This window comes from Bicyclus anynana, chromosome 4 (genome assembly GCF_947172395.1).
Source record: "Bicyclus anynana chromosome 4, ilBicAnyn1.1, whole genome shotgun sequence".
Lineage (NCBI taxonomy): Eukaryota > Metazoa > Arthropoda > Insecta > Lepidoptera > Nymphalidae > Bicyclus > Bicyclus anynana.
In genome coordinates, this window is record NC_069086.1 from 7655844 (window position 1) to 7670198 (window position 14355).

The window sequence follows — 14355 nt, forward strand, 5'->3', positions numbered from 1 at the left end:
GCAGGTGGCGTAAAACAAAAATAACCATAATATTAGTAATACACATACATACAAATAATTTACATCCTAATACATAATCAATATTACACAAATACCCACAATAATGAATACAATACATATTAAAATATACTAAAAATACATTATATTGAAGATTATCGCTGGACATACATAAAAAAAAAAAAAACATACATACAGCTGAACGTAGAACCTCCTCCTTTTTGGAAGTCGGTTAAAAAATAATATATACAGATCGTCTTTACTGCACCAGATAATGAGTGTTTACGGCAATTTTAAAAATGTCCAGTGTCTTTGATTGCCGTATGTTTAAAGGGAGAGCATTCCATAACTTAACGGCTTGCACAACGAAAGAATGTTTATAAAATTTCGTCTTATGCACGGGTAAACATAGAGTTAGTAATCGACACTGTCTCAGTTCAGACTGCTCTCCCTGAAACGTAAATTTCTCCTTCAGATACACAGGAGATTTTGGATTAAACAACACACAGTACAAAAGTGAAAGTACATGCAGATCCCGGCGACGACGAATAGGGAGCCACTTGAGCTTCTCACGGAATCCAGAAATATGGTCATATTTGCGTAGGCTAAATATGAACCGAATAGCAAGATTTTTTTTATGTTAGAAATGTGGTAAATATTTTTTGGAGCCTCTAACTATTTTTGATATAAGGCCCCTCCGAGGGACGCTATGCCACTGACTAATATAATGTTGCGATGTATAAACTATTTGGTTAACTAAACAAGTAGATATGTACATTATCTATACGATATATTGTACAGATAATATAATACATAGAGACATAAAAGCAAATATACTGAACATTGCTTTCCTTAACTAAACCTGTATTGTTGCCAACTTTAAATGAAAACTCAAAGACTTTCGTCATAAACCCGAGGAATGTTTGCTAGAGCGAATTACTTCGTCGTTTATGCCAACAAATTTATAAATAATGTGCATTTTCAAGTACTATGGGAATTGAAAATAGCTTTCCCATGGCGAAAACTAAATACATGAGAAACTAATTTCTTCGATTAGCATATAAGGCACAGTCTTCTAAAAGTACTTAGAGCGCCTTTAATCTAGGTTTTATATGTCAGGATGTATAAACTAATTTTATGATGCAAGAATACAATTATAAAATATTCCAAAGTTAAAACGTGTTAAGATCAAGACAATGTTTGGTAAAACCACAGATTAAAGAATAATAGGCAGATAGAACGGACGGAATACGGCCGTGATGCTGCCATTCCAAATAGAAATTCTAAAAGTAATACATTATCAAGTTAGTACGACACTAAGAGTCGCGTCAGTTATTTTCAATATTATTCAAGAAAAATGGCGTCTTATGTTTTTAAATATTTTAAAAACTGTTCACAAAAACGAAAAAAAATAAGGTGGAGTATTTATTTATAGGTTTGATTAATTATTATTAGTTTAATATGATATCAATTTACGTAATTGTTATTAGTGTTAAATCTTGAAATACAAGTTATGAAAAAAGTTTGATAAGCGGATGTCAAGGAGACGCATGACGTTTGTTTTTATTCGGCCTCATCGCGCTGCTTGTAAATACTAATTCTGTATCATTCTTTATTCTGTGGGTAAAACAAAACCTCGTATACCTCAAGCATTGTAGATCAGCGAAATTATGGCGGACGAAGTCACGGATCTCCTCAAGTTTCTATAATTTGAAAAATAATGATTTTAAACTTATTTCGTGGTTGTTCATTATGAATGTTATGAATGTTGTTTCGCGGCTCCCTCTTGGTTTGCACAATTCTACCACCGGGTGGTAGAATTGTGCAAATACGCATAATCACAAAAGCGATGTCGTGAGTGTGGTTTGCCTAAACAGCCAAAAACGCGAGGTTGTTGAAAAAAGAAAAAGAACAAGAAAGAGGGTAGATCGATTCTGCCCCTAACAGCTGACTTCACTTCTCATCTCGCAACTTCAGTCCCGTCGTGACCACGATCCATGCAACATGCAACAATAAAAATCTCGTCGTTTTATCGTGGTATGTACCCGTTTAAATAACATTCATTTGCAAGATAGGCTGCAAAGCTTGTTATACCAGAATATATAAAACTGAAGTTGAGCATAAGCGGGATTTTTCATTAATAGTTGTTGTCCATTGAGAAATAAATATTCGTTTTGAAAGGTTGTCGAGAAGACGAAACTTTAAACACCTATTCGATTCGAGATTTCAGTAAAATAATGTATATTTGATCCTTCCTTTATAACATTCAAATATGATCGAGAGAAGTTACTCCATCGTTTTATGAACATTATACTTTTAAATGCCTTCGCGTCTGATATGAGTACCCATTTATGTAGATTTTTGGTACCTACGTGCCTAGTTTATCATTTTCGTTGTTCAATTTTAAAATAAGCGTTTTTATCTTGATATTTTTTCAGTTACAATTGTATGTTTTAAATACATAATTATTATAAACTAGGAATACGGGGATAATATATATAGCCTATAGCCTTCCTCGATAAATGGGCTATCTAACACTGAAAGAATTTTTCAAATCGGACCAGTAGTTCCTGAGATTTGCGCGTTCAATCAAACGAACAAACAAACTCTTCAACTTTATGTACTAGTATAGAGTATAGATGACATTATTTTTCAAATGGTCTTAAATTGTTCATTATCGTTCTACTAGATTGAAAAAAATTATTACATATTTTTTCGAAACGTGATTTCATGAAAATTTTAGTTTTTAAATATGTATTTGACAATATGAATCAAAATGGCTGTCGGCCATGACAGTTTATATTTCAACTGTTTCATGACGTCACTATAATAAATCCCTTACAAACGGAGTGTTTGACAAAAATATTAGCTTACAATTAGTTTGAAGTTTAGTACACCAAGTGACGTCACAAAATGGACGAGTACGTATATACGAGTACTGGAATTAAAAACAAAGTATAGTTTTTACATTTCCTGATCACACAACTCGACATTATAAACAATATTTATATATTAATTCTTTAAATAACTTCCGTTGTTCACTATTCGACTCAATGAAATTAAGACAATTAGCCGCTTTTGTTCGCCTCAGTTTAGACGCGCTAGTGACATATCTCTATTATTATAAAATGTTTGTTTAGGTATAACATCTTTTAGTTCATTACATCACGTGCGTGAAACAGCGTGTGTTGTAGACGGTTTCAGCAATAAAATACTCAATAGCAATAAGTAGAGGCTTTTGAGGTCACACGTTTAGTGATACGGCAAATTTCTATAAAGATCTATTTCCCTGTCTTGCCGAGGCTGAATGGGTTTGGACACGCAACTCGGCGTTATTTATTTTTATACACCCTCCACCCTCGCGCTTTCCGGTGCCTATGCGGGATTGATTGTATTATTATTCTAAGTCAGATTCGGGGAAGCTATTTTTAAACCGAGCAATATGTCAATGAAAACGCTTTTACAGATAATAAACACATGCCAATTAACCGTTTAAGAAGAAACGTGATAGCCCAGTGTATCTGCCCATCTGCCTTTGATTCCGGAGGGTGTAAGTTCGATTTCGGTCGGGGCATGCACTTACAACTTTTTTGTTGTTGTTGTGTTCATTTTAAAAAATAAATATCACGTATCTCAAACAGTGAAAGAAAAACATCGTGAGGAAACCTGCATAAGCACGGAGTTTGTTTTCTTATTTATTATGTTTAGATATCAGAATTCCATTAAAACTATACGTCATTAGGAATATACCTTTGCAGGAAGTTGTAGTAATATAATTAACTAGCGGAAGTCCGAGACTTCGTCTGCTTGGAATTCATTTTTTCACAAATTCCACGGGAACCATAATTTTTTCCAGGATAAAAAGTAGCCTATGTGTTAATGCCGAGTAAAATCTACTTCCATTCCTAATTTCAGCCAAATGGCTTCAGTATCCGCAACGTAATGGAGGAACTGAAGATACATACAATACACACTCACACAAACTTCATAATATTATCGCCTTTATAATATTAGTGTGATAACGCAATAATTTGACATACAGACACTGTATTACATGCTGTCGCAGAAGTTTGTAGGTCAAACCTCCCTCACGACGCGTATTTTGGACTAGAGCGCGGAATTTTTCCGTGTCATGGGGCGTCAACCGGAAGGCACAGCTTGTTCGACCAGCGGTTAGTTCATTATCAACGGAATATAAACTTAAATAGCGGAGGGAATAAAATGAATGTTACTTTTTGGATCGAAATACTTTTATGCGGCTTAAAAGTGAACTGGCAAAAAACGTCACGTAAAGTTAATGCTTCAAACAAAGCACTAGGTTAGCAGAAAATATTTATAACAAAACTTGTTAAGGACAATTTGTATATTTTCTCTATTCAATTTGAAATAATTAGAAAATTTGAATAGTATGAAGTTTTATAGGCCATAGTGATAATTTTTAATGGGTAAACATTAGTCATCACAACGCGCACTGTTCAAGGACTTTTGTCTTGAGGCCCTGAGGAATTTCGGACGAACAGATATCGTGAAGTTCCCCGAATGCTGTCCAGCCGAGTTGGATGTTTGAAAGTCCTACAAAAGGTCTATGTCATGTAGTGGGCGTCCCTCTGCTGATAACGATGAAACATTTTACTATCACAATCACATTAGTATTATAAAGGCCAAAGTTTGTGTGAATATTTGTTCCTCTTTTACGCTGCGGCTACTGAAGCGATTTGTGGACAGTGGACTACAGTGGACTTTCGATGTGTCTGGCAAGAGAACCACGAAAACTGTCCGGCTATTGAGGTAACATCTTTTTATAAGTCCCCAAGTAACATATATAAAATTTAGCTTTTATACTATAACGAAAGTATAATTATAATTTATTAAAGTTTAGGGGTGTCTGGCAGGGGGTAGCAACTGTCATAAGTGTCCGGCAATGGATGACGAGATTTTTAAAGTTATCCCGAAGGAAATATTAACAAATTGAGCTTTATACTTTAACGAATTTCAAGTACTATTTTATATACCTTTACTACCTGTTACTTGCCCAGGTAACCACAACCCAAACTTTATAGTCGCTGGTCGTTCTTACCTGTATAGGAGACATCTACAGAGAAACTTTCAACTTTTATAAAATAACGAAGGTCTGGCTGTCGTGGGCTCTTGGGCTATTACTCTTCAAAGCCGACAGAATAATCAACTTTGACAGCATAGACACTAACAACTAACAAGTTGAATAGTGTTGTAAGAGGGAAAAAAGTTAGTTCCATTTCTACACTTTTTTCTGTATAAGCGCTCACTGACTCCTCTAAATAGATTTTCATTTTTGATTTTGCTCAATAAATCATAGCTGGCATTGGTCCCACGAGTCAATGTCGTGAGCGGTGGATATAACTCAATATTGGACGATAAACATTTTTATGACAAATGGTGATCGCTAAAAACTGTTTTGTCTATTTTTCAATGCGGTATCGGACACCACACTGACAGTTTGAAAATGAGTTTTGCGAAGTGAATTATGATGTCGATTCGTCGACGTACGTATTTGGGCATGCGTATGTAATATTGTTTTTGTATTTACATTCGTATATTAAAAATAAAAACCGGATAGTGATAGATAGTGTTACTCCCTGATAATGTAGCTTTCTATTGGTGAAAGAATTTTTCAAATCGTTCTAGTAGTTTTTATGTTCCACTTTAAAATATTAATATCTATAGTCTGGCAAGTTCGTTGATTATACTAACATGATATGCGGGCGACGGGGGGAAAGACTGCTTGGGTGTGAAACCGAGCGTGCGGGGAAGTGAGGTGCATCAGTCGTAAGTTTTTTATTCATCGCTACACACCCAGCGGCCCGCGCGGAACATCGGGAGTGTTACGAACGAAGTTGCCAAGCTATTGAATAACATTAAAAAATCATCTATCTACACATTAAAAAAATACTACACCAACCTCTGTGTAGTGAATCACTTGATTCATATTAAATTAAGGATGTATCGTAGCGAGGACACCGGATATCTGTAAGAGAAGATCGCAGGATATCCGGTCTGATTATCCGTTCTATTGTTGAAATATTCTGAGTGCGCGACCTTTACTTGGCCTTATAACAATGTTATATAACCTTATCTTTCTTAGTACAACGGTATTGAAATATTTATTTTATAAACCTTTTGTCTCAATAGCTTAATTCCTGAGATCCTTGAGGTCGTAGGTACAACTCCCACATTAAATTTCTTTTTCTTATTTGATTTTAGTAAGTGTTTTTAGTTAGTGGTGAAAAAAGGATAATACTAGTGAAAGTCTTATTCAAAACACTTCTAAAATTCTTTACAAAAATTTGAAAACATTTAATAACAGTTTCTGTATCAAATATACAAAAAAAAATCATAGAAAGGTTTGACCGATTCTAATATTTTATTTTGTTTCATTTGCTTTATACACTTTATAGCGTAAAAACAAAAAAAAAATAGGGAAAGCTCAAGAACAACCGGAATTTTTTTAAAAAGTTCGATAAAAAGTGATATATTGAAAATTTATTTCGTTGCTGGAAATCAAGCACTCAATTTTGAAAATTGTTGTTAAACACTTTTAGTTACTGAACTTTCTATGGTAGTTAAACAAAATTTGAAATTAAAAATATTTTTTTTAGTTTTTAAACTATATTTTGATTTATACATAAATACCGTTACTAAATCGTTGTTACTAAAGCACCTGATTTTCTGGCGCAATCGCAATTCTTAGTGCTCAGTTTTTAATACAATTTTCCAACCATTTTGCCTTCAAAGGGACAATTGAAATTGCAACGGGAACTGGCGTAATAGTAATGAAAAATACGAACGAGGCGGCGTGCCGACTTGAGAGTCTGCGATGGTCATATATACTCATTTTATAAAGACTGAATCAGCCTATTTGTAACTCGAATTTTTATATACTGAATTGACGGACCAAGCAGATTGTCCACTTAATCATCATTAACAGCTGATGGACACTGCTGGACATTCAAATAAGACGCCTCTTGCATGGACTTTCAAATAAGACGGTCTCGAGCGTTTCTTGCAATCCGCGTAATGTCCTCAGTCCACGTAGACGACCAACAAAAAGCAAAATGTAGGTATACATTTTGCTTGTATGAATTGCATGGCACTTCTTAGTAGTACCTACTACCCTTTACCTGACTGTTTTAATCTTGAAAGGTTAAAAGAAACTGCTTTGAAGTCCAAGTTTAATGGGAATACTCGAATATGCAAAAGCGTCAAGCGTTCAAGTAATGTGGCTGGGTTGGCAAGCTTCGCCTGGCGCAAACTAAGCCTGTGGTTTATTTTCGTTATTCCTTTTTTACTTGGCAACATCGGTTATGCGATTAAGTTTGCCTAGGTTTATTGCTAGCCCATTAAAGTGTTGCTGCAGCATGAGTTTTATGGCTCCAGGCACGTACTTAGACTTTGGAGTAGCCAGACGGAGAATACTATCACAATAAAAACAATATGGCGTTTATATGTATCTTTATTGAGCAATTTTCTTACGTTATACCTACACGTAAATGTATTATAGGTATGTATTTCGCGTAGCTCGGAAACTTTATTAAGTTTGTTTTTTTATGTTTATTTTTTTTAATTTGAAGTATAGGTTCACATAAATATTATTTAGAAAACATTCAAAGTACACCAATACGAAGGGAAAATGTTCAAGGGAGCATCTTCGTATATGCGAATAAAGGTTCAGTAGAAGTGAATATTAGAAAAAGAAAGAAGTAAATAAAGATAACTGATTAGCGTGCCGTTGTAAGCCGAACAATATACGGTTTCGTTGTCGCGGAACACTATAATGAACCATTAATTCATAACCACCACAAAAAGGTGAGGATAATCGTTTGCATAGATATACAGAAGTATTATAGATAACTGATCTTCTTGCCGTTGACGGTTGAAAAATAATCGATTTTGTCATCACAAAACACTACATTTGGTTCTCTACTTATAATTTTCAACAAGAAAAGGCTGTAGTTTCTTGTTTACAATACGTTTATTCCTATTACATCGTTGCGCACAGCACACTGTCCACTCATACGTTGTTCTCTTTTTTGAGAGAAAGCAAAGAATACATCGGTCTATTTATTTCTTTGTCGACGGTCATCTCTGCAGTCAAAGCAGTGTATATAGTAGTTGTAGATGGATGAAAATCGTACCTGTCCATACCATTCTGGTGGAATTTCGAAATGTAACACACTTTGGACACCTTTTCAACTTGTTCTCGATTTGAAAAGCTTTTCCATGACGTTACTTTTCATAATATATGAATACATGTTCTATCCAGTTAGCTAGCTATTGGACGCCTTGGCTGATTATTAAAAACCGGCTAGCCCAATAGTTAATTAAACTAATATAACTCAACGTTTAACAGCCTGGCGTATTGAATGTCTGCTTTTTAAAGATGAAGACCAAGAAACAGCCAAGATTAAAATTTTACGAACAATATCCGAGGTAACCATCCACTCAACCCAAAACAGTCATGAAATATTACTGGTTAATAATACACCTGAAAATAGGTCTATAAGGTTTCATAACCTTAACCAAAGTGCCTGGCCATGAATTTTTAATGTTTGGTTAGGGAGACCATGAGTCAACAAGTTATGACTCAAAATTCTAAAATATTTCTCTAAAATTATCGGCAGTAGCAAGATAAAATTATCGAAGATGTATGTATAGCGCTACATAGTGTGATATAAGATCCGGCATTGAAAAATGTGTTTACCCGCAATTTAACTTTTATCTATTTGTAATGTTACTCAGTACATAATCTATAATTTATTTCATAGCATAATGAAACAGATGAGGGTATACAATAATAATTTTATACTATAGATCGGTTACGTCCTTACAAAATCACTCGCAAAAGTGATCCGAATAATAGGCTACAACACTGAGCGCACACATGCACAATTTCGTCATTAATTCCATTATATATTTATGTATATATATTTTTTACACTTCCTTCACTTCCATAATGAAACAGATGAGGGTATACAATAATAATTTTATACTATAGATCGGTTACGTCCTTACAAAATCACTCGCAAAAGTGATCCGAATAATAGGCTACAACACTGAGCGCACACATGCACAATTTCGTCATTAATTCCATTATATATTTATGTATATATATTTTTTACACTTCCTGAACACACAACTCGACATTGTAGACGATATTTTGGTATTATTATAGTGTTATAGTTTGGCTTATTATAGTGTTAATGATTAGATCAATGATAAAAAAGCTTGGCGTTAAACTGTAATATATGACTGTGTGCTTAGTTTTAAATAAGTTTGTAAAATGGTGGTAAACAAAAATAAAACCTTGGCTGAGTTTGTTGTGGGCTCTTCTCGGACCAAGGCGCGTTTGGAACCCTAGTAACTTTAGTTTTAAGTTTTCGACTATTATTACCACCATTAAATTAAATTAAATTATGACATAATCTTGACCTTTCAAAAGTGCTTGTAAACTAAGCCTAATTGAAATAAATGAATTTTGACGTTTTACTCTGACTATTTGTTTAAATAACGTTCAACAATTCACAACAACAAAACACACATCTGACAGTACTTAATATATTTGGGTCTATATTTCTTATGGTGGATCTTGTACTATAATTTTCTACCGCATGTAAACTAAAAGAAGGTATGCGACCTAAAATGTTGTGCGGTCTGTCCACAGATTCCAAAAACTTCATCCGCATTCAGTGTACCTCCGACACAAAGTAAAACATTTTGTAATTTAAATATCTTGTATTCAATACGTGCCTGAAAGGAATACTTAAAAGTTTTTTAAAAAACCATTATCAGGCTAAAGTTCATTCCGAATGGCAGTTCGCTGTCAGTAACTGCGGGAGCCGACAGCGCGGATTAAAAATGTACAATACGAATAACATCGCATGCCAAAACCGTTTTATACTTCTTTTTCCTTTATACGGCTCGTTTGATTGCCTTGATTTTGCTGACATAGAAGCTAGCGACTCTCAAAGGAAACCGTTTTGAAATAAGTTCTAACGTGTTTCGCGATAGTTAAATTCGCATTGTATTTTAACTGCGTCGTTTATCCAGTGAATTATTTTGTGTGGTGTACTATAGACACATTATGAGGTCATAGGTTGATGTCTGTAGTCTGTAGTGTATTGTTAACATAAGGTTTTCTTTCGACCAAAATAATATAGGTTTTGGCTGGTGGTAGGCTTCGGTCGTGGCTAGTTACCACCCTACCGGCAAAGACGTACCGCCAAGCGATTTAGCGTTCCGGTACGATGCCGTGTAGAAACCAAAAGGTGTGTGGATTTTCATCCTCCTCCTTACAAGTTAGCCCGCTTCCATCTAAGACTACATAATCACTTACCATCAGGTGAGATTGTAGTCAAGGGCTAACTTGTAAACAATAAAAAAAAAAGGTTGGTGGTAGGAAGTTGGTGGTTGTAAACTTGTAACACCACCACCCCGTTCCTTGGTAAGTTAAGCTGTCGGTCCTGATGATAATCTATACTAATATTATAAAGCTTAAGAGTTTGTTTGTTTGTTTGATTGAACGCGCTAATCTCAGGAACTACTGGTCCAATTTGAAAAATTATTTCAGTGTTAGATAGCCTATGTATTATCCCCATAGGCTATATATTATCCCCATATTCCTACGGGAACGGGAACCACGCGGGTAAAACCGCGCCGCGTCAGCTAGTCTTTAACATAGCGGGTGCAAGCTCTAATTCTTTAAGAGAAGAGAAGCTAGTATTCTCTTCTCTTAAAGAACATCTCTACAGAGGACCATAAAAAATAAGATGGTCATGAATGTTTTTATGTTATAACTAGCAAATGCCTCACGGTTTAACCGCGTAATTCCCGTTTCCGTGGGAATACGGGGATAAAAATATAGCTTATGACACTCAGAAATAAAGTGGCTTTCTATAGACAAATTCTATTGGCTAGGTACTTAAATGGTAATAAACTAAAAAAGAAAAAATCTGGCAGAATTTGTTGTGGGCTCATTTTGGACCTAGGCGCTTTGAAACCCTCGTAACTTTAATTTGAAGAAAATGAAAATTGTGACTTTTACTTTTTTTCAAAATCGTTTCACTAGATCCATAGATTACCCTGTACAACCTCGCAAACTTTACCTTTTTATAATAGTATAAGTATAGATAACGAAATAATAATTACCTTGCAGCACGACTAATTCGAATAATTTGTAGGAGGGAGCGACAATTTTTCTTCGTCTTTAATTAATTGTTTCTCATTTATTTAATTTGCGTTTTAGTTGCGTTATATAAGTGTTGTATTTGTTACAGATTGGTGTAGCTTTGACCGGAGCATTGGTACAACATAATGAAGTTCATTAGTTTTCATTTAAGAGGAACAGTTGAAAAGAGAGGTAAGTTAACTTAATTTCTCAACTTCGGTATTATTTGAAAAGCACAGAATACATAGGTACAAGTTTTTAAGACTTGACAATAAATAAAAAAAGAAATAATGAAAAATTTGAATGATAGAATCATTCACTAAGTCATTATCTTCTTTCCGCAACTTCGCCCGCGTGGAATTTAGTTTGTCACAAATCCCTCGGGAACCATGGATTTTTCCAGGATAAAAAGTAATGTCTTCGTCGTCGTAATTCTAAAATGTAAAGTCTATGTGTTAATCCAGGCTATAATATATCTTAATACCAAATATCAGCTAATTCGGTTCAGTAGTTGAGGCGTGAAAGAGTAACAAACATTCATATCATCAAAATCATCAGTTTTCGCAAATCTCGGGAAACCATGGATTTTTTCGGAATAAAAAGTAGCGTGTTGATCCAGAGTAAAATCTATTTCCATTCAGCTAAATCACTTCAGTAGTAGCGGCGTTAAAGAGTAACAAACATCCAAACATCCAAACATACATCCAAACATCCATACAACCTTTCGCGTTTATAATATTAGTAGGATTTATTCAGGCTATGTTAACTTTATTTTAAATTAAAAGTTAAAACATGTTCCTGTTACAGTCTATATTATGTATGATATGTATGAAAAAAGGATCGAGATAATGAATCGTGAAATTGAACGGAATATATTATCTACCACTATAATAAGTCTCGTGAGCAGTGATCCCCTTCACTTTACGAGGAAAGAGAAATTGCTTTCTGATACATAACTTTCTACCTATTTAAGAAATTCATCAGGGTCATCAAAAACGCCGTCACCTTTGGCGACCTGCTCATACAGCTGGTTCTTTTATCGATTTTTAAAGGTGCTGATAGACTTGATTGTCTTGATTCACTTGTGGCAGAACATCGAGCATTCGCCGTTTTTATATTTGTCGAACTGAACAATGGGCCTAGCCAAGCATATATAGCAAAATATTGCAACGAACATCTCGAAAATTCTAGCGAACGCTCTATTCGATGCTCTTCAAAAGATATTCTTCATGAAGATGTCAGACTTGACGGCCACGTGTGCTGCAAATGTACTCGCCATAACGGTCGACAGTATGTTCGCTATAATGTTCTCGTATTTGTCTGTGATGTAACATTCGCACGAATGCTCATTACAAGTGAATGCTCAAGTCTGTCAGCAGCAAGTTAGTGGTTTTATAGTTTAGAGAAAATCGGGAGTAAAAGTAGTCTACGTGCTTATCTCTCTTTGTGTGAAATTTAGGCGTTCTACACATATCATCATCATCATCATCATTATTACCAACTCATATTAGGTTCACTGTTGAACACGAGTCACTTCTCAGAATAAGAGGGGTTAGGAAAATAGTCTACCACGCTGACCTAATGTGGATTGGCAGACTTCAGACACGTAGAAAATTAAGAAAAATCTCAGACGATGTTTTTCTTTACCGTTTGAGACACGTGCTATTTAATTTCTAAAAAAGTTTGACGTGCATGCACGGTTTGGATTGGAACCTATCCTACTACCTATCCGAATTGAAGGCAGAGGTTATATCCACTAGGCTATCACGGCTACACATTTATACCTTAAGATATTATAAAACAAAGCCCAACGTGAACTTAAAAAAAATCGGTTGTCTGTAAAGACAATTTACTGACGATAGTTAAACGTGACAACGTCAGAAAATACTGATGGAATAGTTGCGTTTTTAAAAAGAAATTTTCAATAAACATTTAATAAATAAAGTATTGTTCGTTTTTCAAAAAAACTGTTTAATAATCTTTATAGACCAGAATATACTTTATTTCTTGTAAAAAAAGTTGGCAACCCTAGAGCGAGGGAACGACGCATGACGTCATCTTTGAGTCTGCATCTGGCTTCATCGAATTATAGAATTATTGAAGACGTTGTCACGTCAAAAAAAATACTGAACGGATTTTTATGCGGTCTTCACCAATAGTGACATTATGAGGAAGAGTTCGATATAATTTGTTAAGTTTCTGTGTATATACTATACGAGTAAGTACAATTGAATATGAAATGAATTATTGCAAGCACTAGTTCTATCATAAAAAAACAGTTAAATTACTCAGTTCATTACAAAAATGAACGTTGGAGAGTAATAGACTCAAAATGTGTGATGTGGTTTCATAAAGTGAAGTCGAGTTCGTTTGAACTGAACCATGAAATTAAACTTTTGATACTCGTGTTCTGCGTCGATGCATGTTAGTTGTTCAAATATATTATTATAGCGCTCGCCCGCAACTTTATTAGCGTGAAATTCGGTTTTTCCAAAAATCCCGCGGGAATCATGGATTTATTTCGGAATCAGTAGCCTTTAAATTGCTCGACAATCGATATCTTACAGTAAAAGTCCCATTAGAATCCGTTCAGCCGTTCCAAAGATTAGCCATGACAAAGACACAAACAGGCGAAAAATTTAAAAAAGCTTGTTTGAGTTTTGGTATCGTGTAAAAAACAACGCGTTTATTTAAAGTATACAAAAAACAAAATTATTATTTTTTGAAACTATACATCGTTATTACGCTTTTATTGCGTATATTTTCTATGTATATGGGCTATGTAGTTAGTCTGTACGCCGTAGAAGTAGGTGCGAGAGGATTACCAGCAAAATCTCTCTATAACTTGCTTAAAGACCTTGGCCTCTCTAGAAGTGCAGCTAGTTCTATATTAGAACGAGTATCCAAAGCTGCGATAGGATCTTACCAAATTTGGATAGGTAGGGAGAACAATACGAGCAGAGAAGGGGAGTGTTGATCGATCGTCAAGGAATTCCTTGACCCTACATCCAGTAGTCACAAGTCCTGGACTTTGCTTGGTGTTTTTCTCTCTACCACGCGATGGACCCGGCACCCGCACGGTGAATCCATGGAATGCTAAGATATTCGTCTCGTTACGCGCGCTTGCATTTTGAGCGACAAAAAGGTTGTTAGTAGGC

General features: G+C 35.0%; 2 protein-coding genes across 4 annotated transcripts in view; one reads left to right on the plus strand and one right to left on the minus strand.

Annotated features, from left to right (window-relative positions):
• The window catches only part of LOC112053771 (uncharacterized), a 221968-nt gene that overhangs the window by 70830 nt on the left and 136783 nt on the right, over window positions 1-14355 (minus strand). The window lies entirely within an intron of this gene.
• Window positions 1-14355, plus strand: part of LOC112047294 (CD82 antigen-like) — a 135287-nt gene that overhangs the window by 27830 nt on the left and 93102 nt on the right. Inside the window, exon 2 of the mRNA XM_052891612.1 lies at window positions 11307-11389. The gene's annotated coding sequence lies outside the window, so the exon portion shown is untranslated. The remainder of the gene's footprint in view (window positions 1-11306; window positions 11390-14355) is intronic.